This window comes from Bidens hawaiensis, unplaced genomic scaffold (genome assembly GCF_021521415.1).
Source record: "Bidens hawaiensis isolate Kalapana, Puna unplaced genomic scaffold, B.hawaiensis_p1.1 tig00024691_1, whole genome shotgun sequence".
NCBI classification, from domain to species: Eukaryota; Viridiplantae; Streptophyta; class Magnoliopsida; order Asterales; family Asteraceae; genus Bidens; species Bidens hawaiensis.
In genome coordinates this window covers 48,961-57,858 of record NW_027493912.1, presented here as the reverse complement: position 1 = coordinate 57,858, position 8,898 = coordinate 48,961, and the positions used below count along the sequence as shown (strand labels likewise).

Below are 8,898 nucleotides of genomic sequence, written 5' to 3'. Positions count from 1 at the left end.
GGTGACAGCTCACCGACAACAGTACGAGGAGGAGCACCCTCTAGTACTGTTTGTCACTATTAGCCGCTGCCTACTCACCAACCCTTACTATGGGACGTGCGCAGCCTACAGTTGGTGGAACAGTATACAGCCGACCTTGTCACTGTCGGCCGCAGCCTATCCACCAACCAGCATGGCTTGTGCGTAACCCACTGTTGGTAGAACAGGAATACTATTCAGCCGGCTGTACCTTCTAGGAAACCTACCTTCGGCTATAAATACTCCAACACTTTGGAATGGTAAGGACATCATCTGATATATCATTATCTTATCTTCTCTAGCAATCTCTTAATATACACTTATATTCAGAGCAATCTAGTCTGATTCTCACGCCGGATGGTGGTCACAAGGAGGAACCCCCCCTTCTCAGTGACGAGCTTACGGTGTCTGTTTTGCAGGTCACCTGAAGAACAACCTTCTTTGCTGGACCTCATCCTCGTGGGAAACATTACTTAACCCCCAGATTATCCGTAATCTGCCCGGGGTCGATTAGTGTTTCTTCAGAGTCGTCGAGGTTTCTTTTAAGCGACAAATAACTCCAACAACGTTTAATTGAACCTTGATGGTGGAACGATTGAAAGTAAAAAAATAAACTTTGAAATGTTTTATCTTGTTGCTTTTCTAAGCAAAACATATAATTATCCTTTCAAAAAGATAACATAATAAACAAAAGACTATTTATTTCGAAAACCAAATGTATTACAATTGGTGGTGAGAAATGAGACTTTAAGTGGGTGTTTGGGATTGCTTATTTTTACCAGCTTATAACTTATAAATTTTTTTAGAAGTAATAAGGTGTTTGGATTACTTAAACGTGAGAGGAGGATAGGTCTATAAGTTACAACTTTTGTAACTTATTAACTTAATGAAAGTAACATCAAAACCACAATCGAGTCTTCTCATAATGCTAACTATATAATTAATTCATATATATAGATATTGTCAAATCAAATCGACAAGAGTATAACTATGATTGACTTACAACCGAAAAAAATATGGAGTATTAACCACATCTTTTCTTTAGACCATGCATATAACGTGAGAAGATAAGCAAACCATGAACCACACATCAATTTTTCAACTTACTATTGTGTGGTGGCATACATTTGCCCTTACCACCATACCTTCCCCATCACATTAATCATGGTTACTAAGTCTTGGAAAAAATAATGTACAACACCTAGTCATTTTGGCAAGCATTGGTCCCATTGAATTAAGACCCTTCTATATTCAATTCAAGAAAAGATTATTTGAACCATCACATTTTACAAAACTCCAAATATTCATGATTGATGCCACATTATTTTGTGAAAATGAGATGGTAATAAGGGTTATGTATGTAATGGTAATTAAGCATATCATATACCAACCATAAGTTTAGTGATATATGTACATCATAACATCATATTGTTGTTTTCCTAAGAGAGGTACAAGGACATAATGTACACCCTGTCTTAAGTATCATTAACCTTAATGGTCCGATAAAAAAAAACTCATATTTAGATGAATTGGATGAAAACGGTATGACATTTTGCAAAGTCTTTACCAGAATAATAAAAAGTATCTTTATAAGTTTATCTGGATAAATCAGACAATGTTAATTATAATCTCTTAGATTGTAAATCTTATTATAAAAGCACATACAATTTACTACTTGCTAAGGTAATCTACTTTAATTTATTGATTAAAAGTACTTATTTTACTAAAACTGTTTTATTGATTTATTAAAATTAACTTTTTGCTTAACTAGAATCACTTGTTTTAATATGTTGAAAATTTATATAGATCATTAGGTGCATGCTGAATGTAACAATTATAAAACTTGATTACCGCTTAATAGTTTTTATATTTATTTTTTTAAATAAACAAAAAAAATACGTTTCATAAACATTTCGTTTAGGTAATCCGTCTTCAACTAGTTACCTATCCGAATTCGAGTAGATAGCAACCGATTCAACTTATTAACATCCTAGCCATAAGACAAGAGGATCACCATCAAGAACTTTAAATCAACATTTATTTATTTATTGCCAAGGTTATACAATACTTTGTTTTGTATTTATTTGTATATTTTCTACGTATGACTTTTACTTTTGACCCCTTAGAGCATGTTAAGTGCGGGTGGGACATGACGCCATAATGCTATAATTCAACTTATATACATCCAAACCATAAGACGAAAAGATCACTCTTGAAAACTTTAATTAAATCAACGTTAGACATTAAAAATGCTACACATTACTTTGTTTTGTATTTTATTTGTATATTTTCTACGTATGACTTTTACTTGTGACTCCCTAAATCATGTTAAACGCGGGGTGGGGCATGACACCTCAACGTTGACCGCTCTTACCGACCCATGCGCAATCTTTCTTGAGGCCTAAAGTTGTAAAAACAATATTTATATTTTAATATAATTGTGTTTTAAAACAATGACGTAAATTACTCTTTGATACGATAGAAAGAGTGTTAGGCCATGAAATCAAATGAGTAAGTTCAGTTCATCACAAATGCCGTTTATTTTTTTTTATAGGAAACTTTATTTCCTTTTTAATAGAAAAGCTTTACTTCATATTTTATATTAGCAATTCTAGTATTTATTTATTATTATTATTATATCTTTTTTTTTGCTTTGATCAGTATTGTGATTTAGAAATAAACTATCAAATAATTAAAAGCGTTATCTTAGAGACACCAAATTACTCGTTCGAGCCCCGAAATTGCAAGAGATTTTTCATAGACAGCCTTGCATGTAATACACAGGTCTCAAGATAGTTCGTTATATTCAACGCCGTTCTAAAAAAACTTCTAATAAAAATACATTAACATAAATTCTAATTTTCCTTTTGTACTTCCAGAATTTAAATTACTAGCTTTTTTTTAAAAAAAAAAAAGGCAGCTACTTATATTGTACAAAATTTGCTACCTATAAAAAAAAATAAAAATAAATAACTTTTTCTTACTAACGTCTATATGCCGGCGTACGTCAAAAGAAAGCATCCTCAACTACCGTTAACCTCGCCGTTACCGTTACCGTTAACGCCTAACCTTTTAACTCTCCACAAACATTCCGTCATCTTCATCCACATTTCCGTTACCTTCACCGGGCTGTGTACACTCCATTTTATGCCGCAACTTCCAGTCAAGCGCTTGACACGCTCTGGAACAGTAATTCACTGTTTCCGCAAACAGAACACCGCCGGAACTCATGGAGTCTGGTCTCTGGCCTGCCACACCCCGCGTGTGAGCATAACCGGAGACCAGCTCCGATAACCTTACCGGCAAACCAATCAGACAGAAATTGGTTTGCCGGATGAGGCTCCGGCTGTGGTACGTTACACCCGAAATCACTCAGCAACGGACAACCTGGTCCCACCAGGTTGGGGACAGGTTGTCCGTTGAGGAGATGGGGTAACGGATTCCACTTAAGCCAGTTACCAGATACTAATGACATGGGCGTTGCGGATAGTACCGCTGCGAGCTCACGCGCGTTCGCTTGAAACTAAAAAACCGCCGCCCTTCGGCGATGTTCTGGCGAACGCCGTAGCCGTCCTGGAGACAATGTCCGAGCTCCCGGAGAGCGTCGATGTGGCCGAGAAACGCCGCGCGAGCGCATAACGCCACTCCGGCGCGTAAATCCTTGTCGGTTTTCGTTCCGCCGCTGCCGTTGAACTGAACTACCGCTAGCGAGTATAACGAAGGCGCGTGGGAATTTATCGCCGCTTTCGCCATTAAAGACGCGCCGCTTCCTCGGTTTTTCAAACAGTAAAAACGAATCTGAACGACACAGAAATAAAATTCTTCCGTTAGTAAAAAAGTAAAAAAAACCCAGAAACAGAATGTTTGAAAATAAAAAAACGAATATGAGCGACGCAGAAAATAAAATCCTTCCGTCAGTAAAATACTAAATACCCAAAAACAGAATTTTAAAATATATAAAAAAAAACGAATCTAAGCGACGCAGAATAAAATAACCACTAACCATGCCGAGCGTATAACACGCCTCAACATTTCCAGCATCCGAGCACCGTTTCAAAAACCGGTGAGCCGATCCGGTCCAATTCTTAGCCTTGACCGAAAATGTCTTCGGGACGCCTTTGACAACACTAGTGAATTTAAAACTAACTCGTTTAATCTCTTACACCTACACAACAAACCATAAACACAAAACATAAATCAATTAATAATAACAATAATAATAATAATAACAAAATTTAACAAACTTTATTATTTCGGTTATTTCGTGAACGCTTACGTGGACAAAATATTAACAAAATCTGTCGGACAACAAGCCGATGACCCGAGTTTAGCTAAAATAAACAAAACGATATCGTCAGGAAGCGAATCGAATAAATCACACTGGCCCGAAACAGTCGTCAGGCACGACTTTACACGTTTCGGGCACGGTGTAATATAATTACACTGAAAATCAATGATTCTTCTTCTTTTGTCAGAACACATGTTGATAATATTATTATTTGGCTTTGGATAACAACCACCTCTTCTTGTTCTCTTTCCTTGTGTGTAAAAACACTAGAGATATAGATATATAAGATATAGAGAAAGTGTACCGTATAGGTTGTGTGATATTAATATGAAGGGAAAACTGAGGCCTTATATTTATAGATAGGAAGCAAGAGGGGTGAGATGAAACACAACAACGAAACGACGCCGCCGAACATTAAAATGAAGATTTGACAATTAAAATAATATTATTTTGGTCCACTAATGTTACGGGTGTGCATGGTTCGGTTTAATTCGGTTCGGCTTAGTTATTAGTCTCGATTAAATTAGTCAATCGGTTTTCAGTTAACCAGTTTCGTTTATTCGGTTCGCTTTTTTTTTCTTTTATAGATCAATTAGAATTGCCTAACTACTCCATAAGGGATGTCACCGCCAGCTGGCCTAACCTGGCTGTATGAGCCCTTAAGCTTCTCAAGTTATCTCCAGCTACGGAAAATCCACATGTCTGAAGGCCCGCCTAGTGATAAAATTCGAACGCCCTCATATCGAATTGGAGATCACAATGATATCAGTATTTCTTCATTGAACCACCCATACCCACGACCCCACTACACCACTTAGAAAATGACTAACATTAAATTTGTGTTCGAATTTTTTTACTTAGAAATACATGAAACCGATGCATATTAATACATTAAATAAAAGTATAAATAAATAAAATGAAGATACAAATAAATGGAATGAATGTATAAATACCATAATAAAAAACATGAAATAAAAGTATAAAAACTAAAATTATATGAAAATATGATGGCTCGGTTAGTTAACTGAGTGTAAAAATATAACCGGTAACCGATTTTCGTTAATTGGTTGTTCGGTTTAATTTAGTTATTTTTGTAAATTCTCAGTTTGTTTCGGTTATTGCTCACCCTTACTTAAAACCAAAAATCTTAATTTTAGTAGAATTAGTTTTGTTATTCAAAATAGGTTCAGGTAACGTCACTTTGTTGTAATAGTTTGAAAGGTGTTTTAATAATTTCCTTTTTATTTTTTAATGTAATATAGCCCCGAAAAATGGGAGTTAATTGCGAAAATGCCATTTACTTCAACTACTGTTTGTCCTTATCTGGTTTGTAAGAGGAATTTAAAGAAGCAAAACATGTGGTCAAACGGCGTTGACCAGATCCGTTCGTTCGTTTTACTCCTCGTTTGCTATTTCACGCTTTGTCTGCCAGTCCGTACGAGATTTTTATTATCTGATAGGAAGGTAAAAGTAATAAATATATATATTAAGAATAAGTGTTTATTTATCGGGTAAATACGAGCGTATATCGGTTTGGTTTCGGTTCCGTTAATCAGTTATTCTACTCCACTTAAAACAAAAACTGAAATTCGGTTTTTTTTAAAATCATCCATTGAAACCAATAACCAACACTTAGGATAAAATTTCATTTAATGATCAAAACCAAACTTATTTTAAAATTTTGTGTAAAAATGCATGAAATTGATATACATATACATGAAATAAAGATATAAATACGTGAAGTGGAAATTAAAACATAAATATATCAATATATATCAAAAGGATGTATAAAAGCTAGAAATATAAGAAAATATGAATGATTCGGTTGCTTCGGTTATTTTTGATTAACTGGGTATACAAAAAAAAGTTTTCTGTTAATTTGGTTTTTAGTTAATATCAGTTTGGTTTCATAGGTTTTTCGGTTCGGCTATTGCTCGCCCTTGCCTTAGAGCATTGGGCTTCAGTTCTATTTAGTACGTTTTTGGTTATTTAAAGTGAATAAGATGAAAGAGTTTCTGATTTTAATCTTTCTGAAGATGTTTTAACTGAAATATAGTTTAATATAGAAAAATATTGTATTTAGTACATTTATGCATTATTTAGTTTACATTCAATGTTATATATACGATCATGATTCATGATTTTATAATAAAATGGCAAGTATAAGTAAGTTAAGGTAGAATATTATCTTTAAACAGTTTGTAACGCAATAATATCTCTTTTAAACGTTACATAAATAGCACATCAAAATTTTTAATGAGTATATTTAGTTACAAAAGTTGAAGATGGCTTGAGAAACTTATACACAAAATAAAAAATCAGAAAATATTTATATTAAAAAAAACATAAAAAGTTTAAAAACTCATTCTCATGTTTTATAAGTTTAATTTTTTTATGCTATTTCTATATAACAGATAATATTTTCTCAAATTTATATATTTCCAACACATCATTTCCACCACCGCTAGCATTATCATTGGATATGCTTGTCACAACCAACTCATAAAGGGGAGGGGGGTGGTTCCAAATCCATCATCCACCACACCCAATGGTATGGTGACACCTCACCCCACCACATTCCGTCACTAGTGATGGAATTTAGTGGGGGTGGTGTTAGTGTGATGGAATTTTGTATACATACATACATACATATATATATATATATATATATATATATATATATATATATATATATAGGTTTGTGTGTGTGTGTTGGGTTTTGTGAGAATTCACTGCGTGATGGCCATCACGCTAACCCTCTCATAACGCGTGATGGTTGGGCATCTAGCTTCACACTGAGCCCTAAATAAACACTCTTGTTCACCTTCACCCGTTATGTACCTACGACCACATATTGGAGGTCACTCGCATCACCCACCAACATAAAGTCGCTACAACCTTCCAAGTAAAACATGTTAATTATTGAGTAAGGAATATAACCCAATATAAACACCAAAAAGAAGTCAAGTTTGATTACTATTGTCAAGTTCTCCTTGTTGTTTGAGGCTTAAGAGGTTAAAAATAATTCAACCAAGCATCACAATGTCTTGATTCCTAAGCTAGGTTGAATGGTATCTAAGATAGAAAGGCCTACTTGACAACATTGTTGGACATCAATTTATATGTTTTGTCACATCTATTGACCTAACAATATTATATTGGGGGTATCTTTTGTTGGTATCAACTTTAAAGAGAAATCAAACATCAAATAGTCCAAAGTGTTATAAGAAAACTATATATTTGTTCATGGTGATTGTTTTTATGTTAATGACCGTAAGAATAAACTGAATCTGATCCACCTCATAAGACGTCATTAAGGGCGTAGAAAAGCTTGAACATAGATGGACTTAAACTAGCTCGAACAAAAATTGAACCTCTTTTAATAAACAAGCCGGTGCCCGAAAGCTCCTCCAACTACGAATTCGTTATCTTTTGGACCAGCTTCATATCATTCACATATTAAACTCAAAATAAACACAACCTTAAAAGTCAAGGTGTTTTTTAAACTCTTGAGAAATATATTTCCTCATTATACATTTTTTAGATAAAAAGTTAAAAACTACACAAATGGTCCTTATAGTTTAATCATTTGGGAAATTTGGTCTTCATATTTTAAAATGCAAACTTAGTCTAAACATTTTTTGCTCACTTTTTTCATTAGAACTAACTAAAATTAACGGTGATAACTAAACATCCAACCCTCTAACAAATACTTAAACTAATTTTGTAATTTTTAAAATGTGAGGACTAAATCAGCAAAATGGTCAATCCAAATTGGTCATTATCATTACTTCATTAGTGCAATTTTCTCTTTTTTAGTTAATTAATGTACTTTTAAAAAAAGTTTATTAGCTTCATATATATTTTTGTCACACAAAGAAAGTATAAATAATTATCACATATATACTTTAGAAACAACTATTCCATTTTACAATGAAATGAATTAATTTAAATTTATTTATTTATTTATTTATATTTTGTGAATGCAATCAACAAATCAATATTATTAAACTGCAAATGCCACGGCCGCCCGTCGTCTAGGATGCCTAACATGTTCCTGATTACGACCATTTATAGACTTTAATATGGTCCTTATGTCGGACTATACTTGAATAATTTTAATCAAACAAAAATTATAAAATATAAATTAATCCTCCACATTTTGACTTTAATGTTTTAATCATCGAATCTTACGGTCACGAGGCAATCAATTGTGTTTACATTGTCAAATGTTTTATAGACGAATTTATGGAATTTAAGCGATTCCGTCATCTGTACGAAAAAACTAGCGTGACAGACACAACGAATGATAAAAACAAATATTAGTGGTTTTGTATGGGGGATTTTAAGACGGCGCTATATGCTTTTTACGTCTTGAGTAAAAGTCACAAGGCTTAAACTGACGTTGTTTGAAAAGTATAATCGAGATAGATACAGTTATTACTGTAAGTACTGTATAATGTAACTTTATATAAACAAACAATATTCTTTTTTAACAACCAATAAATAAAACCCAGCCAGTCGGGGTAACATAATGGAAAAAGACGATCTCATACGTTTGGGATCACAAATAGCCCGAGTAGCCCAAACCC

The 8,898-nt window shown here is 33.7% G+C and overlaps 1 pseudogene across 1 annotated transcript; it reads right to left on the bottom strand.

The window, feature by feature from the left end:
• Positions 1-2,928: 2,928 nt before the first annotated feature.
• On the bottom strand, positions 2,929-4,585 carry LOC143569861 (F-box protein At1g67340-like; annotated as a pseudogene). Its single transcript, XR_013141809.1, has 3 exons — positions 4,295-4,585; positions 4,022-4,183; positions 2,929-3,816 (listed from the first exon to the last, which is right to left on the bottom strand). The product of XR_013141809.1 is annotated as an F-box protein At1g67340-like (transcript).
• Positions 4,586-8,898: the final 4,313 nt, after the last annotated feature.